Source organism: Oratosquilla oratoria, chromosome 41, assembly GCF_046742065.1.
Source record: "Oratosquilla oratoria isolate Oo_2021 chromosome 41, ASM4674206v1, whole genome shotgun sequence".
Lineage (NCBI taxonomy): Eukaryota > Metazoa > Arthropoda > Malacostraca > Stomatopoda > Squillidae > Oratosquilla > Oratosquilla oratoria.
The window spans coordinates 34,789,600-34,816,997 of NC_134817.1; positions in this window are offsets into that span (position 1 = coordinate 34,789,600).

Here is a 27,398-nt window from a genome sequence, read left to right on the forward strand (position 1 = left end):
AATTGGTGTTTTTTGCCCTTCCCCTCCCACTCATTGCCTCCCCTTCAATGCTGGAATGTTTCCGGCACTACTGTTCATTGACTCTGCAAAGCGAGATCAGGCAATTTGCATATAATGCACTGCCGGCTCTTTATAAAGTTCAGGATCTGATCATTTATCGTTCATTTGATGACGAAAAGGATATGATGTGTGAACAGAATGACGACCGTGAGGATCCCTATGTTGTTGCATTACGTTACGTTACATTATGTTATGTTACGTTATGTCATGCTGCAATACTTCCTCATGCGATTGTTTTATACTTTAGTCATTTGAAACACCCATCATAGACAATATCAGTCCATATACTAATACAAACGTACTAATTAATTTGCGTACATTGCACGAAGTGATAGGCTTTTGCACTTATCCATGTTTGGAAAGATAATTTTTTATGGTTAAATTTTGACCTTAAGTTGCTCACGATAGACCGTGTCGACCTTCAATGTTTAGTTGGCCGCGCTGGCAACAGGTGTCAGCACTGACGCCCCCAATCAAAAACAACAACACACTGGGATAATTTTCTGTAAGCAAATTGAATTGTTCTCGTGACTTCATGTTAAAACGCTGTTACTAAAGTTCGCTTACTTAGACAAACGGACGAAGGAAACCTAACTACAATACCCCAGCTTTGGTTGTGGACTAGTGTTTTAAGGTGAAAGTTGGCGGTGATGGTGATGGCGAGTGGTGAACGTGATACTCGGAATCACAGAAATAAGATTTAAAAAATCAACAAGTGCCTGTATCTTGATTTACAAATACCAAGGGATACGTAACGTCTTCCATCAACGTTATGTGGATTATTAAAAGTGCACGCACAATGGGTGAGCCTTTGAATAAGTGTTGGCATGAGGGGGTTTGAATTCTGCCCTGCCCTACCCTGCCGTGCCCAGGCCCTCTAGGCTGCTGGCAGCCTTCTGTCTCTAAGGGCACGTCTCGGCCACAGCACACTAGACACTAACTGCATGGCTGCCATATTAATTCTGATGACAAAGGGATATTGAAATGAGGATTGCAGTAGCTATGAAACTCGTTTCATTTTGTGATAAGATGTAGGTTTTTCTACCTATGTGCCATAGGTGGTAGATGTGCTTTGCTAATGTATTTCTTCATGAAGCCTGTTTCTTGATTAGATTTTTATGATGAATATAGTTGATTCGTCATTAGAAACATTCGTTTGTATGGTGAACATGTTTAGATAGACGTCCTTGCATGCCTGTGTCGTTAAAATATAAAATATCCAAATGTGCATAGGATGAAGTAACATTTGTTCTAGTTTAGATCTAACTAGTCATGGTGCTTGTAAGCCTGGTATTGGTGAACATGTGTTTTAGTGAGTTTGTGTTGCTATGAATTTGCACATTAGATAAGGCAATGAGAAGGGGCTGAAGTAATTTCTATACTGGTAGTGGAATGTATGAATTCTCAAGAATTGGGTCGGTATCCATTTTTTTCAATGAACATGTATTAGTTTGTTGTGGATATCGAGTTACATTTTTAAATGGTTTATGGTATTGAATTAACGACAATGGTGTCTACTTTCAAGACAAGTGATCAGTAATGTTTGAGTTTCATAAAGGCATTCTTGAATTATACAGTATTATTGCATTGAAAACTAATCCTCATGAGAATTTTAAAACAGGAATGTTAGGTGTGACAATAAGTAGGTCTTGGTAAAGTTTCAATGGTGATGGTGATTAATTTATTAATATGACCCCACAAATTCATAATTACTAGAAAGTATTTGTAGCTCTATGACATGTTACATGAAAAGGTTGAGGGTGCTCAGCTGAATCATTGGTACCAAGTTCTTCTCAATAGAACTAACAACAGATTGTGCACTGTTTTTGAGCCGTTATTAGTTGATGCTACTCTGTGGTGTACTAGTGGTTGAAATGTAAGCTGTGGATTAATTAAGCCCTTTGATATTATGGGAATCTCATGAAGAAAAGATAGCCTGGATACAGCCTGAAGATTAGACAGAGTATTGTTTGGTATGGAAAGGATTGTTATCAATGGGTTGTCATGGAGATATAATAGTATGGTATCAATCAGAATAAAAGGAAGGGTGCCACATGGAAAGAGCTGAGTAGTGGAAGTTTCTTTCTGAATAAGAATTCATGGTGGTAGCCAAAACATCTGTAAGTTGGCAGTCACAGTGAAAGAGGTAATGAAGATAGATTGAACCCTTTCACTCTGCAGGGTTTCCTTTAGGTGAATAAAATCATCTGGGATCAGCCAGAAGAAATACATATATCATCAGTAGCAGTGAGTGTTAATATAGTTTCTTACACGAGGTATTTCATATCCAAGAGCTGACACCGTGGTTTTGTTGGAAAGCTTAAAGATCTTCATGAAAAAAGGAACTCTCTTGATAAGAGAATCATTCTAGGTCACCCTTATCAAACAGGATTTGTACTAAATGAAATATGTGACAATGTTTAACGTAGACATTTACACCTGTTGGCTGGCATTTCCCAAGTGGAATAAGGGAAATAATTAGCTGTTTGGTATGTGTGGTACTATCATAAGACAGGAGTGGTATGGGCTATTGGACAGCCCATAGATAAACTTGAAGGCTCTACCAGCATGTGAAATAAGAAATTTTGTGGCCAAGAGAGGATGTACTATTAAATTTTTGCAGTTATATATTCTTGTTGAAGTTTTAGGTGACCTCACCACAGCCAGTCTGGGGAGCCACTGCTTATAAACATACGTATCAAAAGGTCCCAGTCCCTTATAAGAGGGGTGGCCAATTCATGGCATACATCCAACATTTACGCATTCCACACCCATCCAGAAATCCATTAGCCATTCTTTCCATCTTAGCTCATTGTGGGTGAAAAGTTATTCCTGTACACAGTTGTCTGCTTGGGTCAGAGGCAGTTCAGCGAGACACTGCACAGGTCAACAGCTGAAGATGATTTACTTACACCACTTCATAACTTGTCAACTCTCTCCCCCCTCCTCATCCACTTGAGAAATTGTAGAGCAGACAAGAAGAAATTCCTTTGGGCTTTGTCATTTCCTCTTCCATTTGCAACCACTTTCTACTTGTACCTATCACTTGCCCTTTCTTGTACTTACACAGACATTCCTCATACATTCAGTGCCCTTTTTACCTTATCCACCTGCCTTCATCATTCATCTTTGCCTCTGTATAGTGGAACTATACATGCACTTCAGTCTATTGGTACACTATTTCCCATTATGCACAAAACAATCTTGCATAACTATACCCTTCATAAGACACTCCGTGTGACACCTATTGAACATGGGTGCCTTACTAGCTTCCATCACTTTCGATACTCTTTGTATCTTAAATCTTTTACTATTAGCTCCATGATTCTCCTTTCCCATCAAAGTCATTTTCCTGGCATCTCCCTCTGCCAGAATTAAACCCTCCCTTGCCTTGCCACCTGTACATTAAACAAATTTATGAAATACTCTGCCCATCTTCTCTTTACCTCCTTTTCTATTGGTATCAGTCCATCTACACCCTTTACCTTTACCTCTCTACCTGACTCCCCTCCTTACTCTTTTCACTTTCTTCCAAAATACTGTTTTATTCTTTTCAGAAATTTTCATCAGACAGCTACCCCACTTACGTCAGGTCACTTCTTTGCCTCACTCACTTTGCATTTTGCTTCCACTTTATATCTCTTGTGCTTCCCCAGTTGCACTTTGCAACTAGTGTTCACATTTTTTTTTACCACTGCCCTCACCTTTTCATCACACCATGTGCTGATTCTTCTGTTCCCACCCCATTCCACATATCTTTGTGCACTGGTACTTCTTTCTAGGAACATACCCATCCATCCTCTGCTTCTGTTTCTCTTATATCCTTCACTTCCATTCTTCTCTTAGCTTCTTGTATTCTTTTTGTTTAATTTAATTTTCTTTCAGCTTTCTTTGGTTCTTTTTTCCTTCCCCTCCACTTCATCTTCACTCTCAATTTCCCTTTTACTAGTTAATGACCTGACAATACCTTGTTCTCCCCTGTTATTACATTTACATCCAGAATTCTTTCCGTCTTCCTTTTTCCTACCACTACAAGTTGAGAGGTGACATGCTTTGTTCCAGAAATTAGTGCTGACCCCAGTGATATTCCTAGTCTAAATAAGTGACCTGAGAGAGACTAACCAATTACATAGGTCATACCAAAGTACTAAGATTTGAACAAGACATAGGACTTAAGTCAAAAATTGGTAGATGAACTCCAACAGAAATAATGGAAGTTTGATATAACAGGGCAAGAGTCAGAAAATATGGGAAGACCTTGAAGAAGCAAGTTAGTGAAAGCCTTGACCTCAAAGACCACATGAGCAACATGGTAGGCAGATATCAATAGCTTTTAGCTACTTTGTTGAATAATTAATATTTTGATAACTTAGATCAACCTTGAAATATATTTCAATAGTGTGGAATACACACAGAAGAAAAATGTGTCAAATAGATTGTGTTTTATGCTATGGGAATAAAGTTCCTGCTCATGTGCAAGTAGTTCATATGGCAGTTGCACTGATCTTGGGAACAATTTGCTTATTGGTATTCTGCACAAGAATGGTTCCCAGTGTGGCTGTCTTTGGGAAAGTGATTTGAATCTACAATAATCAGTCTTGTCCTATAGTAAGGCCATTTGTCATTATAACCCCAGTAAACTCCAACTATCCAGGGAAATAGTGAATTATGAAAGGGTGAAGAGGGAAGTACCCAAGTAGGTACCAAACTTAGTCACTATGAAATGTATTTGGAATGTATACAACCGTTTTCATTACCTTCAGGATCATTTGGATAACCTCAGTGTAAATTGGTATCCTGTTAAAGGGGACCATGCTACATGAGTGGTTGTTATCCTGTGGAATTACTGAGTTGGGAGTGAGACACTGTTGAGTGAGCTTGTGTTATGCGTCACTGTCACATTCACTGTGATAGAGCCAGTAGACCAACAAATATGTTTCAAGTTTTGCTTCAAACTTAGACATTCATTCAACCAAGTTACAGAGATAATGAAAAAGGGTTTTAGGATAATTAAGTTAATGGAGTCCAGGCAGAATTATAGTTCTGATTTGCCTGTCCTTTGAAATTGATCCTTATTATGGAAGGCCAACAAGTGGGACACCCAGAAATGTTAAAGGTATGCAGGGTAGTTAACAAAAATGGTGGCAGGGTGTAAGAGGTATTGAATGTATAAGATTGTTTTTATATGTTCATTTTATTTTATTTTTTCCCACCTTCCTCGCCTTCTTTTCCTCCTCCTCCTCTTAGGGAGGGAGTCCACAGCTTTGATCAGATTTTTAAGGGTGCCTGTGACTCAAAAAAAAAAAAAAAAAGTGAAGAAATGTTGTTGTGTTTACAGACTTGATGTCCACCTCCCCATTTGCCAGATAGCTGTTTGTCATTTTACTTCTCCACCCTTTTAACAGGTTTTGTTTTTTGTCCTACTGGGTGTCTAGTCACCCTCCTTATTGAGTGCAGTAGCCCAGTAGGGGTGCTGGTTTAGTTGCTGACAGGTTGAGTCTGACACAGGTAGTACTAGCATATAGGGTACTGGTAGTAACCCAGCAGACATGACTTACTAAGATCATGGAAATTTAATCAATCTGTTGCTCCAGGTCTTTGTTGCAGAAGACTCACAGCTCTTAGTTGACTGGCAAAATCCACTGAGTTGGCCCATATGTTACTCAAGGAAGAAGTGTGTTGTTTGAATATGGCTAATATAAGGTATTTGGTCTCATCTATGTAATGGTTGTTTCTGGGGCAGTTTGTGTCTGTAGCAAGGCCTATTGGATGAAAGTGGGACTTACTACAGTTAGGTATCAGTCAGTCTGTCACTTCAGCCCTCTTCCACTGGAAACTCATAGTCCCTGGGAAACTGGCCAAGGCCACCAGCTCCATCCACAGGTCACCCAGGGAAGAAAGTCTGTGGAGTTGTCTGAAGTGAGTGCAAGTCGGTGCTAGACAATGTGTTCTGTGTCATCTGTGTGATGACTGCATCTTGGGCAATTTTATTTTATTTTATTTATTTATTTACTTTTTTTCTCTTCAGGCCAACTGGGTGTTGTTACTTTTTCAGTGTTAGCTCATGACCTGAATGCAGGCATGAAATTGCTGCTCTTGTGCTTCTTGAGAGTGATGTCTTGTCTGGAGGCATTTGGTGAAGTATTAGATATGTTGGTCCATTTTAGTGTTTGTGATCTGTGCATACAAGTGCTTCTGGATGGGTGTATTGCCGAGTTCTAGGGATAGGTTGTTGTAGATGTCTGAATGATATGCTGCTGAGGTCTTCCTGTTGCATCCTGTAAGGCAGGGGTTATCAAAGTGGTTGATATCAACCTCCAAAGCTCAGTGAATAGCCAAGGGGTCAATGAATAACCAGGGGGTTAGTGAATGCTTACTGCTGGGGTTGAAGGGACTAGTGAAGTCTCCAATTGGAAATTCTTGATAATAACTTATAAAAGTATGAAGAATGTCAGACACGATTAGATAAAAAAAAATTACGATAATTTTGTGAACTCAAACAATAGGTAATTTTTTCAGTAAGTCTTTAGAAATTTCAGCAGCACTACAATACTACCTTGAATCAACCACTCCCCCTCGTTGTCTCTCGGAGCTCTACTGTTTATATTAGGGTCCTTACAGAATGCATTGTTTTGAATGAAGAACAAAATGGAGGAATATCTTGGTCACAATAAATGTTAGAAAAAAAAAAATTCCACATTACTTCTCTTTTGATTTCAATTTATACATTTATTGTGACAGTTATGATGTCAACAGTGAAAGAAGAAACTGTATGTTTCACTGAGAATTGTTACATACATACTCATATACCTCAATAGATATTCTTACTGTGTGTTAACATTTTATCATACTGCACACCAACTACCACTACTATTTATATTGCTTTTGCAATCAGGTTTTTTTCCTCTTGAATTAAGAGCTAGGGGGTTGATAGAAAATTTGATACTTCATAGGGGGGTCGGCAAGTTAAAAAGTTTGAGAACCCCTGCTGTAGGGTGAGTTCAGTGTTAGAAAATGTACACTAATATAGGAGCATCATAAGTAGCCCCACACTGTCTGAAACAGTTAATTTATGTATATAACCAAATTAAAGATATTGTTTTGTTGTTTGTTAGCACTTGGAGTTATGAAGGAAACGGATGGCTCTCTATGGCTCCTGCCTGAGGTTGTGCATCCCAAATATGTTGTTTAAATTGGTGTACTGCCAGTACTGGGCAATCTGAAAATCCAGTTTGTATACCTATTGCTAAATTTAATGGATGAAAGGGCAGGGGGGTGGGGCATTGATTCAATAAACATAAGAAGTTAGATACATTTACTGTCTTCTATTTTTCTGCATGAGGGCACATAGAGGAGGGGTTGCTAATTAAGTGAAGTGGCCTTGCTGTAGATGTGCTGTGTCTTGCTGCATTGCTTCTGACCCAGGGCAGTGGTCGGGATGCAGGGATGACCCGTCGTGCAGGAGGAGCTAAGATGAAAGCAAGTAAAGGGTGGTGGATGTGAGTGGAATGGGTAGCAGTGGCCTTTTGACTTTGACTACCTCCCTGGTAAGGGAGTGATTGTGAAGATGGGTTCTTGATATGCCATGATTGTACTGTGGGGGTACTCGGAAACCTATTCACTCACAGAATTTTGTCAGTTGCCTTTGAAAGCTGGTAAATGGCATCTGTTAATTTGAGGGCTGAGTGTATGGATGTGTGTGAAGCACCATGGCAGAGTGGATATCTGTCCTCTGCTATGTTGCCTAGGCTGTGTTTTGTGGCAGCTGGAATGGCGTCTGCTTAGATTAACATTTTTGTATACAGTCACCTCTTTTTTATCCGGTTTAGATTAACTTTTTGTGGGCAGTAAACTCATTTATATGGTATCCATGGAGATTTAAAGCTGCTAGTTAGACGATCTTGCCAATTACTTTAAATGAGACTTTTTTTATGACCAAACAAGATGTGCATGTACATGGGCCATTTAACAAAATATATGAAATCTACTATGTAATCAATTGTATAAAAGTGATACATTACTGTAATGAATATAATACACATCAGTATTGGAGTATTATATAAATAGCCTTACCACTTATTAGGGACCTATGGACTTCAGTCAGATGTAATCTTTCTCTCCAGCCTCCCCCATCCACCCATGACCCACCCATCCATGAACTGTACTCCAGTTAGCTTAGAGATTAGCCTATGGATTTTTTATACATAGTAAAGATAAGTGGGAAGCTGGCCAAGCAGTATCAACCCCATGTGATTGGACCAGTGATAAGCTATTGTAGTTATTTGGATTTAGCCATGAACTATTCCTGTGCTGGTTATTCGAGAATCTCAGTTAATTGGATACTGGATAAATTGAAGTTTACTATTGTTATTTTTTCATTTGTGTACTGGTAATGGAGGACGGCCAAGAACCCTGTTTGGCACAAGGCTCACCAGAGCTCTGAGAATGGTATGTTTATTCATGATAATGTGGTTGGGTGGAGGTGGTGGGGTGAGTTTGTGTACTGTATTGTATTGCAGTATTGCTCAGAGGTCTGTTTTTTGTGTCATTGTGTTGGTGGGTGGTCTCTTATGTAGTATAATAGTGGCTGTATGTTTTAGTTTGTTGATGCTGTGTATTGTGTGCTATGCTTCTTGAGATATTTGTGTCAATGTAAAACTTATTTTTATTTTTTTAAACATTTTTTCCTTCCGCTTTTTTTTTTTTTTTTTCTTATTTTCTTTTCCTTTTCACTTTTTCCTCCACTCATTTGGAAGTTTGGCCATGCTCTTTTCTAACTTGATTTCTTGTATAAGTACTGTGTTAATGTTGGGCTTATAGTCTTTAGGATTGTAGTTCTGAGTGATTGTTTTTGTCACTGATCAGTTGTAAGATTGAGGTTTTGTGGTATGGGTCTGTGTGAAGAGCAGCTGTGTATGTATTTACTTAGTTGTATTTACCTAGTTGTATTTTACGGGACGAGAGTTATGCTCGTAGTGACCCGTTTTTGTATCTGTCTGCATTCAGTTTATTCTTAAAATCGTGTATAGTTTTGGCATTCACTGTTTCTCCATTTAGTTTGTTCCAGACATCAATCAGTCTATGTGGGAAGCTATTCTTTTTCAGGTCTCTTCTATAAATGTCCTTCTTTAGTTTCTTTTTGTGTCCTCTTGTTTCTCTCTTGTCCCACTTTAATAAGTCATCTCTATCATGGATTTCCATCCCTTTCATAATTCTGTAAATGGTCAATAAATCACCTCTTTCTCTTCTCTGTTCCAGTGTTGACAGATGTAATTTCTCCAATCTTTGTTCATATGTCAGTTTTGACAGTGTAGGTGCCATTTTTGTCATTGCTGTGTGTGTGTATGTATATGTTTATATATATATAAAAGTGGGAGGTGAGCCAGCTATTGTTTGCTGATGACACTGCTCTTGTAGCAGGATCAGAGTAGGGATTGAGGAAGTTGGTGACAGAGTTTGGGAAAGTGTGTGAAAGAAGAAAGTTGAGTAAAAGTAAGGTGATGAGATCTACAAGGGGTGAAAGTGGCAGCAGATTGGAAGTGAGCATTAAGGGAGAGCGACTGGAGGAAGTGGATAGTTTTAGATACTTGGTGCAAATGTGTCAGGAAAGGGTGGAGTGGAGGTGGAGGTATAATGTAGATTGAGAGAAGTGAGTAAATGCCTTGGTGGATTAAAAAGTGTAATGAGAAATAGACATTTGGGAATGGAAGCTTAAAGGGGACTGTATGAGGGAGTGATTGTGCCAACAGCACTGTATGGGGCAGAAACATGGAACATGAGAGAGGAAGAGAAGGAGTTTGAATGTGTTTGAGATGAGGTGTCTGAGAAGTATGATGGGAGTTACTAGGCTTGATAGAGTGAGAAATGAGGAGGTGAGGAGAACAGGGGTGGTAAGGGAGTTTGAAGATAGAGTTGATGAAAGAGTATTAGGATGGTTTGGACACATGGAAAGAATGAGTGAAGAAAGACTAGTAAAAGAGGTATGGAAGGCAGATGTGGAGGGAGTGAACATGAAGGGGCGTCCTAGGATGAGATGGATGGATGGGGTGAAGAGGGCTTTGGGGAAGAGGGGAATGTCTGTTGAGGAAGGACGGGAGAGGACAGAAGATAGGGGTGAATGGAGAATGGTTGTATATGGATGATGATGTGATGCATGAGGTGGAATGGGTGGGGGATGGGGGGTGAGGTAGTATGTGTGAGAAAAATTTGACGCAGCCCGAAGGGATTTCTCCCCATCTTCTCCTTTTCTGCATGGGGGGACGGAGAGGAGGGGTTGCCGATTTAATGAAGCGGCCTTGCTGTGGATGTGCTGTGTCTTGCGACACTGCCTCTGATCCAGGGCATTGGACAAGGTACACAAGGTGCAGGGATGACCCATCATCCAGGAGGTGCCAAGATAAGAGGGAGAGTTGTTGTTGTCGTTCCCTAGACTGTCTGTCCGAGCAGTCCTGTCTCCCCAAGGAATGCCATAGCCGAAACTGGGTTTTCCCACAAATCCTTTATAGAGCGTATGTTGTGTTGTTTGCGTGCATGATTGTGTATAATGCAGTCTTCCATTATGTGTTGTATGGTATGGGGTGAAGTGTTACATCCTGGGCAGCTGTTCACAATGCGGTCATCCAGCCTCTTCTGGTAGCTTAGAAGTGCTGGGTGGTGACCGCACCGCAGTCTGGCCAAGTGGACTCTGTCCTTTCGTGGGAGAGAGGATTCAGAAGGGTGGATATCAGGGGGTCTGGCATGCAGCAGTGTGTTGTCTTTCAGTGTGTTAATGGAGCGGTAAGGGGGAAAAAGACTTGGTATATTTATATATATATATATATATATATATATATATATATATATATATATATCATTTTACGTGATTCCATCCAGTGCATCTCTTTCATAGTATGTACTGTTGTTTGTGAAAAAAGTGATAGAGAAATATTTGAATTTTTTTTATTTCAAGAGAGATCATAGCATGATTTGTGATTAAATTCATCTTTGGATGAACTGGAGGGTTTTGAAGGGCATTTGGTGGTGAGATAAGAGACCTGTGTCTGCAGTGGTGTTCTGATAGCCTTCATGTCTCCAATCTTCTAACTTCCACACAAGGTGTGCTCAGTATGTTTTAGATTGTATTAAAAGCTAGGTATATCCAACCCCTGATTTAATGGGCAGGGGGAGGGCATCCATACAATTAATATAACTAATTCAATATTTACTCAGTTGTATTATACAGGAAGGGAGCTATGCTCATGGTGACCCGTCTTTGTATCTTTCAGCATAAAGTTTTTTTCTTAAAATCTTGAATACACTTGTTTCTTTGTCTAATTTGTTCACTGTGTGGGAAGCTTTTTTTTCAGATCTCCTCTGTAATTATCTTTTTTGAGTTTCTTTTCGTGTCCTTTTGTTTTACCATTGTCACATTTCAATAAATCATTCTTATCTAAGATTTACATTCCTTTCATAACTCTATAGATAGGTCTCCTTTTTCCCTTCTTTGTTCTAGAGTTGGTAATTCTAATTTAGACAGTCTTTGTTCATATGTCATTTTGGAAAGAGTTGGTGCCACTTTAGTTGTTGTTCTTTGTATTCTAATTTTTTTATATTCTTTTTGGTACTGGGTGTCCATAGTGTTACTGCATACTCGGGATTTGGTCTTATTAGTGTTTTATATATATATATATATATATATATATATATATATATATATATATATATATCATTTTCTCATCCAAATACCCTGTAGACAAATGTCACTTTTATTGACCTCATTAAATTGTAGGTTTCTCCAACTATTTTATTGATATGTTTGTCTGGTGTCATGTCTTTGCTGATCATCACTCCAAGGTCTTTTTCAGAGTTTACTTTTTTGACCTCTTCGTCACCAATTTTATAATCTCTCTATATTCTGTTTTTACTTTTTCCAAATTCCATTATACTACATTTCTTGATATTGAATTTCACTTCCCACTTTTGAGCCCATTTCCAGATCTTGTCCAAGTCTTGTAATGAGTTGCAATCCTCCTCCGTTCTTACTTTCTTAAGTATTTTTGCATTTTCTGCAAAGAAATTCATATAACATTCTACTCCTTCATCCATGTCATTTATGTATATGGCAAACATGATCGGGGCCAGTACTGATCCCTGCAGGACACCACTTATCATTTCTTCCCAATTTGAGAATTTATCTCTAATTACTACTCTCATTTTCCTCCCAGTCAGGAAGTCTTTTATCCATTCCAATAATTTTCCTCTGATACCACCTATTGACTCTATTTTCCTTATTAGTTTCTTGTGTGGTACCTTATCAAATGCCTTTTGTAGGTCCAGAAAGGCACAGTCTGCCCAACCATCTCTCTCTTGTATTATATCTATTAATCTCGAGTAGAAGCAGATCAAGTTTGTTGTACATGATCTTCCTTGTCTGAATCCATATTGATTTAGATTCAGTATAGTTTTTTCTTCCAAATGTTTAACCCATCTATTTTTGATGACCATTTTACAAATTTTTGCTACTGTGCTTGTCAGGGAGACCGGTCTGTAATTTGATGGATTTTACTTGTTTCCTCCCTTATAAATTGATGCAATGTTTGCATTCTTCCAGTCCTGTGGCACCTTTCCTTCTTGAAGTGAGAATTTAATTATATGTTTACTTTAATTTGATGTCAGGCTTACAAAGGATTTTGAAGATGGGTTCTTGGTATGTTGTAATATAGTGAAGGCCTGGGAAATTTATTCAGTCATTGGATTTTTGTCCATTGCCTCTGAAATCCATTAAATATCCATTAAGTTGAATGCTGATTGTTCTTAGTTTCCAAGAATGCTAAGATAATCTGGGTATATAGAAAAAAAATTATTGAAGCAGGACCAACAGAAAGATCATGGAAGTGGATAGAGGGAACTTTAGAGAAAGACCAAGAATGAGATGGATAGAGGCATTGGATGCAAGAGGAATGTTGGGTGAGTAAGGAAGAGTGCAACAGATGGGAGTGAATGGATAGTGGCTGTAAATGTATGAGGAAGTGATGCAGCTTGATGGGATGCTCATGTCTTTTCCTTGCATCTCTTCTGTAGATGAGGAAGGACTTGCCATATATTGAAGTGGTGGGGATAAACCAACTCTGCAAGTGCTGTGTGACTGGGTTGCCTCTGACCCAAGCAATGTAGCAGGGGACAAGAATGACCTTTCATCCATAAGATGTTGAGGGGAATGGGTTTTTGGATGGCTGTAGGGTGGTTGTATGCTTTGACTCAGTCACTTCCCTTATAAAAGGAAAAAGGCATTTGTTGTACGTATACCCAACCTAGTCTTCATAGTTGACATGGCTTTACACAGTAAAGAACTAAATATTCAAAGCTTGGAAATATATAGATATGAGGCCTCATTGTTTGAGTATGATTGCGCTTTCTGATGAGTAGTGTATATGGTTTATTATGAAAATAATGAAGTGGAGTTTTGTAATACAACATTTGCTTTGTTCACTGCAGTTTTGTATATTTATATCTTAATCAATTTCTTCATCTTGTTTTATACTGATATTGTAAGCTGTGGAGATGGTGAAAGATATAAATGTTACTTTAGTGATTTGCCCATGTCATCATAATTCTTAATAAAGGAAGTAAATTTGTTATTTCCTCTGATCAGTAGCAGTAGTTCATTGACCGATACAGAATCTAGGAAAACTGTATATGAATTGTTACCCTCTCTTTGCAGACGTGATGCCCCGAGCTGTTGCTGCCCATCGGCTGGCAATGCTAAGGTCGTGTGGTTTTACCACTACTGCTTCCCACGCAAGGATGACGTATTGTCACCGCAGCCCAGGGCCAATGTAGGAATCAAAGCAAGGACCAAAGCTTTAACATGAAGGGGTTACTACGGCACCTGTGTGTGTTTTGTTTGCTATGTTGAGTGTGTGCCTACCTAAAGGCATGTGGTAATGTCCACGTGGCTCAACGTGTCTTGAGCTTTAATAGCATCTTTGCTCCCCTGCATGTGCAGGTGTTTTGCATTTTAGCATCAAGACTGGCTGTGCTTCCCTAACCAAACAGAGTGCCTTACTGTAAGATAATTTAGTGAAACCCAGTGTATAAAACTTTAAGTGTTGATCATAGAGAAAATAACTTTTAACATAGTATTTAAAATATTTATTTTTAGTAGAACTGTTATTTTTATAGCAGTATAAAGTATTGTTCCCAAATAATTATGCAGTGATAAAGAAAGTGATAATTATGACCTACACATTGTTTTGGTCAAGCAAATTATTAAAAGTTTAATGCAATGAATATGGTCAATATATTCTGGAGCTTATGAGTGATTATACATCTATGGTAGTTTATTTGAAAAAAAAGAAAGAAATTTAAGTGTTATTGAATATGGTTGTATGGAAAGCTAGAAGCCAATGCATAGTTTAGACAAGACAATCATTGTTACAAGTGCTGCTATATTTAGGGTCCTATAGTTAGGCCCATCATGTGTGTATACAAGTGTTCCTCTTCTGCAAACATTGGGAACAATTTGGGATAGCAATACATCATCAGGAACTAACACTTGACCCTATTTGCTGGATTTGCTTAACATTGAGCAGCCTTCAGCATGAGCCTTAAACGAATTCGTCGCCGCCTTTCACAAACATTCACAAGGTTTCATGATGGCAGCTTGACAGAGCTTGCCGAACATTTGACCATTGATGAAAATGGAGGAATCAGGGAGAATGGTAAGTTTGTTTAGTTTATTAATTATTTTATTTCAATATGTTGTAATTATTATTTCTATGGTACATATATTTGGATTTCATCCCTTTCAATATGGTTCTATATATTATAGACCTTGTTCTGACAAATGGCAAACTACAGTACAGTTATTTGTGTAGTTTTTATATGGAAAGAGGGACCAATGAAAATGTTTGTCCTGCAAGATTGAGATCATCTCATTGTGGAACCAGTGATGAATACTTGCTTGTGGTGGTCCTGCAAGGTGGGTAGCAGAGAGAATATCTCTGCTGCCCATTTTCAAAACCTGCCAACTTCCTCACTTCAGTCTAGAGATGTAGCCCGAAGGAGCTGGTATTCAGTCTTTGAACTAAGCCCAAAATCTCTATATTGACTTTAATTTTATTTCTTCTTCCTTTTTGTACATGGAGAACTGACATCTGGTGACTGCTTCCCTCTTTCAGCCAGTGGAGTCAAAACAGTTCCACACTAATAAAACATAGACAACAATCCAAATTTTCTTTCTAAAGTCATCTTTGGGATGGTCTAGGACTGCTGCCAGCCTCTGTTGAAGGGCTGCAGATTTCCAGTCGATGAGATGAAATTTAAGTAAACACTTGTTATTGTTATTATTATTATTATTATTATTATTATTATTATTATTATCATTATCATCATCATCAAGCTCACTGGCTGAGTGGGTAAGGGCATCATAACTTGCAGTGAAGGTCAAGGGGATGGTAGTTTGAACCCTGCCACCGGTGAAGTTATACCAAGGGCATGGTTTGTTGAATTCCACGCTACAAAATCCTCTGTAAGGGGCACCATTCTAACCTTCTGATAGGGGGAGTTTGTGATTGTAAACCATATCATCATCATTGATATTGCCTTTGACTTTGGCTACCTTCTTTGTAAGGGGGAAAAAGCTGTATGTATTATTATCATTATTATAAATTACAATGATAAAGCTTGCTGAAGACCTTTTGATCTATAAATAGGTCAGATGTAAAAAATATTACATAATGATAATCATACTGTACATGAATACATACCAAAATGTCTTTCCCCCATATAAGGGAGGGAGGTGGATATCCAAGCACCTCCACAGTAGGATCAAACAGTTAAAGGTGTTTTTTTACCCTTACTGTTTCATTATGTGGCAACCTTTCCCTAATCCATTTTATCATCTAATCACAACCAGTCTCCAGTTGTACTTTTTTTTTTTTTTTTTTTTTTTGTCCTCTCCCATCTCTGCTCAACAGACGTTCCCCTCTTACCCAAGGCTCCCTTCACCCCATCCATCCATTCATCCATATTCAGTTTTCCACCCAACCATTTTCAGTTGTTCCCTTGAATTCACTCCATCCACATCTGCATTCCACACATTTTGCTAGTCTTTTTTTTTCACTCGTTCTTTCCATAAGCCCCAACTATCCTAGTATTCTTTGATCACCCATATTTGCTAGCTGCTTTTCCATCCCCATTCTGTACCTCACTTTCACTCATCCAATTTCTCCGTGGCACATCCTTGGTTTTCTTAACCTTCACATTTTTCATTAGCCCAGTCCTTTAAAGCATTTTCCTTCCCAACAAATCTTAGCAAATGTTTATTCACACCAGAGCTGTAGAAGCTCCTAAAGATTTTCCATTTTGTCTCAGTTTTGTTAGTATTTATATATTCCTCCACATGGATGAGGTAAAGGAAGCCAGATGTGCTTATGAGCAGGATATTCAACAAAGAAAAATGTTTTTGGCCGACAGAGTGAGTTAAGGAAGAATATACCAACTAAAGTAACAAGTCATTCTGTGAGAGGGGCACACCAGAGATGGACTAAGAATATTGCTGGGGAAGAAATCGAGTATAATTTTCACATGACTCAAAGAGTGAAAGGAATAGATTGGGGGAGGATGTTTCTGTTGTGTGTCTAGTCACTTTGCTTTGTGTATAACAGTATACAAGTTCAAAGATTATCAGTCCCCTCGGGCAAACTGCTTCTTGTCATTCAGGGCTCCTTTCTCGCCTTTTGTCAGCTTTACAACAGAGTAGAGTTGGGGGGGAGTGGAATGAGTAAGAGTGGGTATGTAGCTTTGACTTGGCTAACCCCTTTATAAGGGGAAAAAGCTCTTATGTAGATAGACAACAGAGTATTGCAAATTGGCATTAGTCAGAATGAGTACTACAAAATAGACCACTTTTTTGTAAGGGATTCATTTGTCATATAAGATGCAAGTACTATACATGTAAGTGGTTCTTACTATAGTGATGCCACTCGCAGATTTTGGTCTGTCTACTGTCAACTGATTTTATGCATGTGGAAGAGTATATTTGGGACAAAATGGAGTTGTGATCAATTGAGACCCATCTTGTTACGAGTCTGTCTTCTCACCTGAAACAAGGTTTCTTGCATTAACCAGTGTATAGTTGTATAGGGCATCACTAGACCATCACCATAGTAAAAAAAAAATTTTTTTTCCATTGTTGTTGACTTTTTACGAGTGTGTTAGAGGTTGGAATTTCTTTTGTCACATAACTTTTGCATGACTTCTCTGGTTGCTGTGAATAGTGACTAATATAGATAAAGAAAAATGGTTATCTCCTCATAATTCCAAAGCTGTTCTTTATAAATTTAATAACTATATATATATATATATATATATATATATATATATATATATATATATATATATATATATATATATATATATATATATATATATATATATATATATATATATATAAAATATCCGCCAGCCATTTAGCAAGTTTGCTAGTGCAGGAGCCGCGGTTGGATATGATGGGCCTGAGGGGAATGTCTGATTTATGAATCTTAGGGAGACCATAAAAATATGGGAGCTTAGGGTTGGTAACTTTCAAATTATTAATGCATTTATCAACTGTGATATTACGGACTTGTCTGTTAAACTCGGCGGCTGTGTTCTTAAGGGGATTTTTTGGTGAGTTTTTCATAAGTGGCCGAATCATTAAGTAACTCATGGGCTTTCGTGACATAAACAGACTGATCTAAAATAACAATATTGCCACCTTTATCCGCTTTTGTGATGATGATGTTGTCAAGCTTCTTAAGAGCAGACAGGGCCTCCCTGTGTCTTTTTGGTAAGCCACTTTCATTTCTAAAACATTCTGAAATACCATTTAATAACACTCCTTTAAAGCAGGCAAGATCTTTGTCATAGTGGTTATTAGCTAAATATTTATCGAAACCAACCAAAAAGTCCAAAACATGGTTTCTCTCGGGAGTGAGGGCGAAATGCCGAGTTTAACAGACAAGTCCGTAATATCACAGTTGATAAATGCATTAATAATTTGAAAGTTACCAACCCTAAGCTCCCATATTTTTATGGTCTCCCTAAGATTCATAAATCAGACATTCCCCTCAGGCCCATATATATATATATATATATATATATATATATATATATATATATTATATATGAATATATATATATATATATATATATATATATATATATATATAATTTTTTTTTTTTTTTTTTTTTTTTTTTTTTTTTTTTTTTTTTTTTTTTTTTTTTTTTTTTGTAGGGTTGTCAGGTTTCCCTCTGTGAAATTGTGAAGGAAATACAGTTAAAGTTGATAGAGAGCGATCTTGGTCCCAGTCCAGAGACTGAGTGTCAACTCATCGAAGTTACACTTCCAAGTGGAGGTGTGGGTGTTGACAGGTTTTGAATAGGTGATGTTGATGATTCTCTCCGATATCCATTTCACATTTCCAGTCATTGGTCCAATTACTTAGATAAATCATGGGAAATAGTTCATTTCCTTCAAGATCCTGATAATTTGACTAAATCTTAAAATTAATGTTTGCAGATTATATTATTTGTATTAGCCATGGTGTGACACTAAGAATAACCACAGAAATTAGATTTTTTTTTCCCTGTGCAGGGTGTGTAAAAGAAAAAGTGGAGGCATTATATTTTATTACTTTGGTGTTTATTGGTTAATGCTGTTGAACTTTGTTGCTTAGTTTTTTTGTTTTGTCTCTCTCTGTCTCTCTCTCTTTGTCTCTCTCTCTCTCTCTCTCTCTCTCTCTCTCTCTGTCTCTCTCTCTCTCTCTCTCTGTCTCTCTCTCTCTCTCTCTGTCTCTCTGTCTCGCTCTCTCACTCTCTCTCACTCTCTCTCGCTCTCTCTCTCATGCATAGATTCTTGAGTAAGTGAATTTGTTCCTGCATACTCCTAAGTCCCAACATTTTGATCCTCATTGGTTGTGTCATGTATAACTAGGAAAGTTCAGTAGAAGGGAAGGACAGTAAAATACAGTAAGATAGTATGATATCAGGAGACCATAAAATCTATGGATAGGATAATCACAGTGAAAAGAAATTATGGTACAGTAATGATAACAGGTTCTATCTGATACCATAATTTTTTTCTCCAAAACCAAATCTACTCTGTTGCTGCCATCTGCTGGGATCATGAAGTAGCAACCATCTTTTCCTTCCAAGTACTAACTATTTTTCAGTGTTCCACTGCCATCCATTAACTATTATCTCTGAGCTGTGTGCAGGAAGTGTGGATCTCCTGCAGAAGAGACCTAGGGCAATAGATTGATTGATCATCCAGACCCCCCCCCCCCTCAAGTCCCATTCTAGACTAAAATTGTTCATGGTGTAAAAGTTCCTTAATTTTCTTTTGTAATAGATTTTGTAAATTTAATGTTATCAAGGATTCTTTATTATGTTTAGAAAGAAGGACTGATTTTTTGTTTCTGTATTTTTTCTAGCCAAATAAACCAACATTTGACTGTGAAGTACAGTCTGGTTTCTAGCCAAATAAGACGAGATCTGTGACTGGGAGCTACAATAGAGTTTCTTTAGTGGTGCCAGATGAATGATATACTGCTTTTGGGTTAGCTTTAAAGTATCTTGGGGAAGTGTGAGGCACTTTTCAGTGATTGCCTTTTAACTAAATTCATGTTGAGGCTGAGGAACATCTTTGGGAATATGGAATGTCTTGAGGAGAGGTGTACTGCATTTTTTGTTAGTATGCTACTTGCATTTGCTACTTCATTTGAGTAGGAATTACTTCAGTTATGATATTTTGTTTTTCAAATTTCCAAATGTCAAATTACTCTTGTGCTATATAGAGAGAAGCTGAATGACAAACTAAGAAAGGTCAAACCTGTATGAATGTTAGACACATTGTTGAGATGTTCTTACAGAAGCCTAGAATGTTGTAACAAAGTTGTTTCTACTCAAACGAAGTAGCAAAAAGCAAGTAGCATTCTAGCCTTGTGTGCCTCTACCCAAAGAGACATTGCTGTGTGGACAGGGTTCCGTCCCCATGAAAACAGTTCTGTCTTTGAGCATGGAGTGTGCTGAGGTATTCACACTACCAGTAACCACAGCTACAGGACTCCATTCATGAATTGTTAATGGCAGACTCCCCAAATTTGGGGTTAGCTACCTCTGGCATCACACCCTGATTAGTGTTTTAGTGTATCTTTGCTTCTGACCTTGACTGAAGTTGGTGTGGCTTTTGGCATGCCAAAGTTCAGGCAGGTATGGGTTGTCTTGGGCATCAGCAAGGGACTGTTCAAGTCGAGGGGAGATGCCATGCCAGTGACTTTTGTAAGGTGTTTATAGCCATGTGGAGGGTTAGTATTGTCCTTACAGATTAGAAGTGTGGTCTCTTCAGCCCAGTCATGAAGGGAAAGAGCAGTTGAAATGTGTACTAACTGTAGTCATAACACAGCTAAGTATTCTTGGTGAGGTCTTTATACATTTGCTTCTGACATGTGTTGCACAAGAACTGATACACTTTGGTCATGACAGAAACCAATGATAGGTACCTGCTTGTGATTCTGTGAGAGGGACATCAGAGACAATCATCTCCCCAGTGCATGTCTTCAACTCCTCTGAAATGGAGGCTCTGGATGGCATTTGAGGCCATTTTCCTCTCACTTCTTCACATAAGGAAAATTGACAGTTAGCAACTGCTCCTCCTCTTCCTCTTCCTCCTCCCCCTCTTCTTCCTCTTCCTCCTACCCTCTTCTTCCTCTTCCTCCTACCCTCTTCTTCCTACCCTCTTCTTCCTCTTCCTCCTCCCCCTTTCTTCCTCTTCCTCCTCCCCCTTTCTTCCTCTTCCTCCTCCCCCTTTCTTCCTCTTCCTCCTCCCCCTTTCTTCCTCTTCCTCCTCCCCCTTTCTTCCTCTTCCTCTTTCCCTTCTTTCTTTTCCAAATCCTCCTCCTCTTCCTCTTCCCCACCCTCCTTTTCCTTCTCCACTTCCTTCTCTTCCACCTCCATCCTCCTTCCTTCTCTCATCCTTTCTCATTCTTGTCCTCTTCATCATCCTTCTCCACACCTTCCTCTTCCTCTCTGCTTCTGAATCAAAATTAGAATTCTAGATTTCAGAACTCGTTCCGAATGTTAGGGAGTTCAGAAAATCCGAATGAAGAGGACTAAGGCCCAGTTCACACTAGCGGTTTGAATTGCGCGGAAACCGTGGCGGTACCGTATAGACAAAGAAAAACTGCGCGGTTATGTGTGAACGCCTCCATTGACTTACATTGTAATTGAACCGCCGCGGTTGAAACCGCTAGTGTGAACGGGGACCAAGTTGCAGTTGATGACGTATACATTTGTTGTCACAGCCGTTAGGCGATTTGAGTAGCTTCGTGGGAGAGTGATCCAAGCGCCTCGGTCTGCCAGACCCTGATTTCGTACTCGCCAGCCGACCTGGGGTTTCCGCACCGCCTGGTGGGAGTTGGATTCGTCTCCCTCTGAGTTACCTCAGAGGGAGACTAATCCATCTCCCATGAGTCCCAGGTCGGCTGATTAAACACGAAATAAGGGGCTGGCGGCCCTTGGCGCTTGGATCACTCTCCCACGGAGCTACTCGGTTGATGAAATCGAGGTGAGGGATCCTTTACTCAGTGAATAGATTGAATCAATCTTGATTGACACTTTCACTACGATTAACGAGTTGTGGGTTTATGCCTGCCGTCAGGCGATTTTATTCAGCTCGGGGAGACGCCCTCTTACCTGCACAGCGAAAGGGTTAAACCTCCGAACTCCCACACCTACACCCACGACCACACACTCACGCCCACACGCTATTCATTACTGTGCATCCGGCCTGGCCTGGCCATGGAATGTAAGGCCTTCCGTTGGCAACCGTGCTTGTCCATTGCAAAACCCTCATCCTCTTCCTCCTCTTCCTCTCCCTCCTTATCTTCCACCTTCTCCTCCTCATTCCACCCTCCTCCTTTCTTCCCCTCCTCCTCCTCCTCTCCCTCCTCCTCCTCCTCTCCCTCCTCCTCTTCCTTCTTTCCTTCTCCTCTTCCTTCCCCTCTTCTTCCTTCCCCTCATTCTCTTCTTCCTCCCTCCCCCTCCTCCTTACCCCATCCTCCTCCTTTTCCTTCCTTTTCTCTTCTTCCTCCCCCTCCTCATTCTTCTCATCCTACCCTCCTCCTCTTCCTCTTCATCCCACCTTCCTCTTCTTCCTCCTCATCCCAGTTGGTCGCCCCCCCCCCTCGAAGTCTCCAATCCCGGCGTCGTTCTTTCTGCCTTTTCCCTTTCTCCCAACCTCTTCCTCCTCCTCTTCCTCCTCCTACCTTCCTCCTCCTCTTCCTCCTCCTCCTCCTCCTCCTCCTCTTCATCCTACTTTGAGTCCTTTTCCTTCTTGTCATGCGCATCCTCCTCTTTCTCCTACTTTTCTTCCCCCAAGTCTCCTCCTCCTCAACCTGCTCTTCCTCTTTTATCCTCCTCATTCCTCCTCCTCCACCACTTATCTCCCCTCCTCCTTTACCCGTTCCTCTTTATTTTTCTTCCCTCTTCTTCCTCCACCACCTCTTCTCTCTTCCTCCTCCTCCTCCTCTTCTCTCTTCCTCCTCCTCGTCTTCTCTTCTTCCTCCTCCGTCTCCACATCTTCTCTCTTCCTCCTCATCTTCTCTTCCTCTTCCGTCTCCACCCCTTCTCCCTTCCACATTTTCTCCCCTCCACCCCTTCTTCCTACCACCTCCTCCTCTCCTTTCTCCTCTTCCATCTCCTCCCCCCCCTACCGCCCTCCTCTTCACACTTCTCTTGAACACGTTAATAACATCCCGGCGGTGTCCTCAGTGGATAATCTTGTGGTGGACGAGAAAATCTTGCTCGTTCGGATTTCTGCATGGACGAAAGGCCCTTTTGAAGTAAAATTTGGAAAAGAATATTTATTTATTACTGAGAGCACTCGTAGATGTGCGTCATGATGTGTTTTGATATTGTACAAGGAGGTAATTCAAGTACTCTTGTAAAAAAAATGTTGGAAGGAAAGTAAAAGAAAATAAAAACGAAAAAGTGTGATTCGAATCCGGTCATCATTGCAAATTACGACCGTACCTTATTTTAGCATAAGGTCTATGAACGACACGGTGTTGTGTGGTCGCATGTCGTCCAGCATTTCGGTGCATACGACCCCCATAGTCGGTGTCAACGAAGTCGACGCAAGCGAGCGAGCCATCCACCACCTCCCTTGCCCCTCTCCTCCCCTTCCTCCGCTCCGTCGATCGCATTTACACACTTAATCCCTTTATCCACATTTATAACTAGTTTATTTTTTTCAATTCCCTCGAACCTTATTTCCAGTCTTTGTTTTGCTTCGTATTTTACGTTCGTTTCTGTCTTGTTATATCATTCGCGTTTAGCTCTCTCTCTCTCTCTCTCTCTCTCTCTCTCTCTCTCTCTCTCTCTCTCTCTCTCTCTTTCTCTCTCTCTCTCTTGTGTAGCCTTCTGTTTTCTTTTCATTTGCCTTGTCTTTTATTCCTTTTCACACCATTCCTCCACGCTTAATTTTTTCCTATTTCCGTCTTCTCTCTTCTTTCCTTGTCACTTCCTCTCTTCTCTTTTCGTCTCTTCTTCCATATTTCTTCGTCTCTGTGAGATGGACATTTGTCTTGTATTGGACCAGAAAGATGACGTTAGATTTCACGCCGTGCGAGTTGAAGCCAAGTCTTTGAACCCCCGTCTTGTGTCGTAACGTGACGCTTCGTGGACTCCGTCGTGGCCAACAGCCCGTGATTCTGTGTTGGTGTGAAGGGGTTGGAGTCCAACCTTCAACTGCACAACAGAAACGTCTGGCTTTTGCCACCACAAGCTCCGCCATTGAGAGTTCGTTATGACGTCATGTCGCGTTCTCCAAGGCACGGGCAGCTCTCGCTTCGACACGGTGGGCACGGATTCGGTCGACGGGTGTCATCATGTTTTTAATCCCGTCGTTACGAGGAAGAGAATCACACAGAAAGTGTCACGTTATTTGTCATCATGGGTGGATTTCAGAATAACTATTTTTACTTCAACATTTGTTAAAAAGATAAAAATTAACTCTTCCTGGACCATTTTTTTTTATCGCGAGCTTAGCCTACGTGTAAGTTTCACAGTTGAGCATGTTGGTAAAAGTGAAACAAAATAAAGAAAGTGGGAAGTCGCCTTAAGTTACGGGTGGGCTGCATGACCTGGCGGAGAGGTGAATCAGTGTTGGTTATGGTGGAAACCTGAGGAGGGTGTAATGACACTCAGCTTATTTTGGGAGTTAAAGTAACCAAAGTGTGTTTGTAATTTTAAGGTAAAATAAGTGACGGGCAGTAATAATTTGCCTTTTTTTTAATTGGCTTTGGTAAATACATCTGTATGTGTGCATATGTGGTAAAGAGCGTGGTGGCTAAGTAAATAGGGCCGGTAGTATCTGGAGATGAAATAATTTTTTTGACACGATTTTCACAGACTAACCCGTAGCCCCACAGTGGATGTCAACGGTCCCCCGGCCCTTCCATAGCTTTGGGAATAAATTAGCCAGTTTTCTGTATTGCATTAGTGTAGAATAATTTCCGCGCCACTCTGTGAAAAGATGAAATAAATACAAAAATGATAGAGATATTGGGATGAGACATGGGACCAAATGCCAGCCCCTTGGAGCTGCACCTCCGGTTGGAGATTAAGGGATTGGCGGGTTTTGAAAATGAGCAGAAGGAAGAAGATCCTCTCTACTGTCCATCCAGGAGCATCTCAATCAGGTACTCGTTATGTGGCCCTGGAGGCGAGAAGCCAGAGGTAGGAGGTTCGAATCCTCTAGAGTCAGCGTGTGACGGCAGTAAAGTCTCAAGGTAATAAATCCCGAGATCTAACAGGCCATCATGCCTAGGCACCTCGCATAACCGAGTAACAGCTGAAGTATTGGAAGATGTAATGTAAATACACACACACACGTTGTGTGTGTGTGTATATATATATATATATATATATATATATATATATATATATGTGTGTGTGTGTGTGTGTGTGTACCGATATATACATGTCTATGTATGTAGTAGTAAATTTTAGTGTTATGTTATCGTTTTCCATTTCTATTCCTGCATCACATGCAAATTCGTGACGATGAAACTTCGCGTTTCAGTGTCAGCTAACTAACATGGAGGTACGAAGGTCGCACTGACGCGTGGCATCTGTTCTGTCGTTTCAGGCGCAAGCACGACCCCGACTTTCCGACGTATCAGCAGGAGGCTCTCCCTTTCCAACTCGAGAATCTTCAGCGAGGCGCACAAACAAGGTAGGGTACATATGTTTTTTAATATAATATATATATATATATCATATATATATTTTTTTTTTCCACAAATCACTTTTAATTCCATGCCATCGCAGTCGAGACTGAGAGTCGCTCGATGGAGGCATCCGTTGGAAATTGAAACGTGGACGAGCCGAGGATTCGAACCCAGCCAACCCGTAACAAAGTTACAGTGACGTAGCGTATTGGGCTACGTCACTATAACTTTGTTACGGGTTAGCTGAGTCCGAATCCTCGGCTCGTCTATGTTTCAATTTCCAACGGATGCCTCCATCGAGCGACTCTCAGTCTCGACTGCGATGGCATGGAATAAAAAGTGATTTGTGGTTGAAAAGGATATTAATTGATCACTGGGAACCATTCAGTGTGTGTGTATATATATATATATATATATATATATATATATATATATAGTGTGTATATATATATATATAGATATATAGATAAGGCCCACTTGTTGATTTTGTTCCTGTTATTTGTGCCTGTGATTCGCCAAGGTCGATCACGTGTTGGGCTTGTGATTAGCGGCTATTTCCCTCCCGGATGAGAGCTCACAGCTCATATGTGGTTCGATGTTTGGGAAATTCTATGAACTTACACACACACACACACACACACACACACGCACACCGGTCGAAGTGACAGCGAAGTTTGGAACTCCAGGAAAACTTCAAATTTCGTCGATCTCAACGACGAGGGAGTACCTTTGTTGTATTAGTAGGGAAGGGGAAAGCTCGTGGTGTAGTGGGAAGGTGAAGAAAAAGGAGAAAGGGAGGGATTACTGAGGAAAATGGAAGGAAATGAGGAAGGAGACGAACGGGCTCTCCCGGACGTCAGAAGAAATGTCAACAAGAGGGCTGCAGACGACGCAGGTGAAGTCGAAAATATCAGTAAAGGCACTAAAATTAGAAATATAGATAAGAACAACACAATAGAAAGTGGAGATAATAATTTCCATGGATTTAATGAGGGAGGGGATGCCAACCTCCCCCGATTAGCAAGTCTAGAGGAAAAATAAAGAAAATGATCGAACACTGGGAGGTTAAGTTCAGCCAACTTACACGGAATACGAAAAGAGTTAATAAATTAGAAGAACTAAAAAAGGAGAACCAAAACCTAAATAAAGAAATAGAAGAATTAAAAAGACAGCTAAAATAAGTAAAAGATGAGAATGAGAAATTAAAGAAGAAGAATAAAGACTCCATAGTAAAACAAGTACAGGGTTGAAAAAATAGTTCAAGAGAACAACAAATTTGTATTTAGAGATATAGTGACACAACAGATGAAAGAACAAACTAAGGACACTGTTATTAAAGTGATGAGAGAGAAGGAGAATATAGCAAGAGACTTAGCGGACAAAAATAAATGTATAATTATATTAGGGATGGAAGAGAAGCATAATCCAAATAGGACTACAAGAGTAAAAGAGAAGGAAAAGGCAAACAAGATATTAGAAGTAGTTCAGGAGGATGAACAAGAAGCAGGGAAAGAAATTGAAGAAAAATATAGACTAGGGAAATACAATACAGATAAGACCAGACCAAATAAGGTTAAATTAAGGTCACAAACGACAGCAGAGAATATATTAGCAAAAACAAGGAAACCAGCAAAAAGAGGTCAGTATAAACAGGTATGGATAAAAAGAGAAGTGAATAAAGAGGAAAGAGAGGATGAGAAAACAAAAAGACTAGAAGCTAAGGAAAAAACTAGAAAAGAACAAAGACAGAAAAAGAGAAATTCTATTGGAGAGTAATGGGTATGAAAGTGAGGAAATGGTTCATAGCAGAGAAAAACAGAAGGGAAACAGAAAACACGATGGAAATAGCAGAAGATTAAAAGTGTCTTACACAATTATAGATGGCTTAATAACAGGTTTGAACGAACTGAATGATTACCTGAAGGAAAAAGACCCGGACATAGGGAAGAGAGAGAACACAAAAATATGTTAGAAGACACAAGGATAACACTAAATAAGATAATGGAAGATGGAGGAAGAATAGTTATAATGGGTGACTTTAATTGTAAAGAAATATGCTGGGAAGAGATGACAGTGAAATGTGGA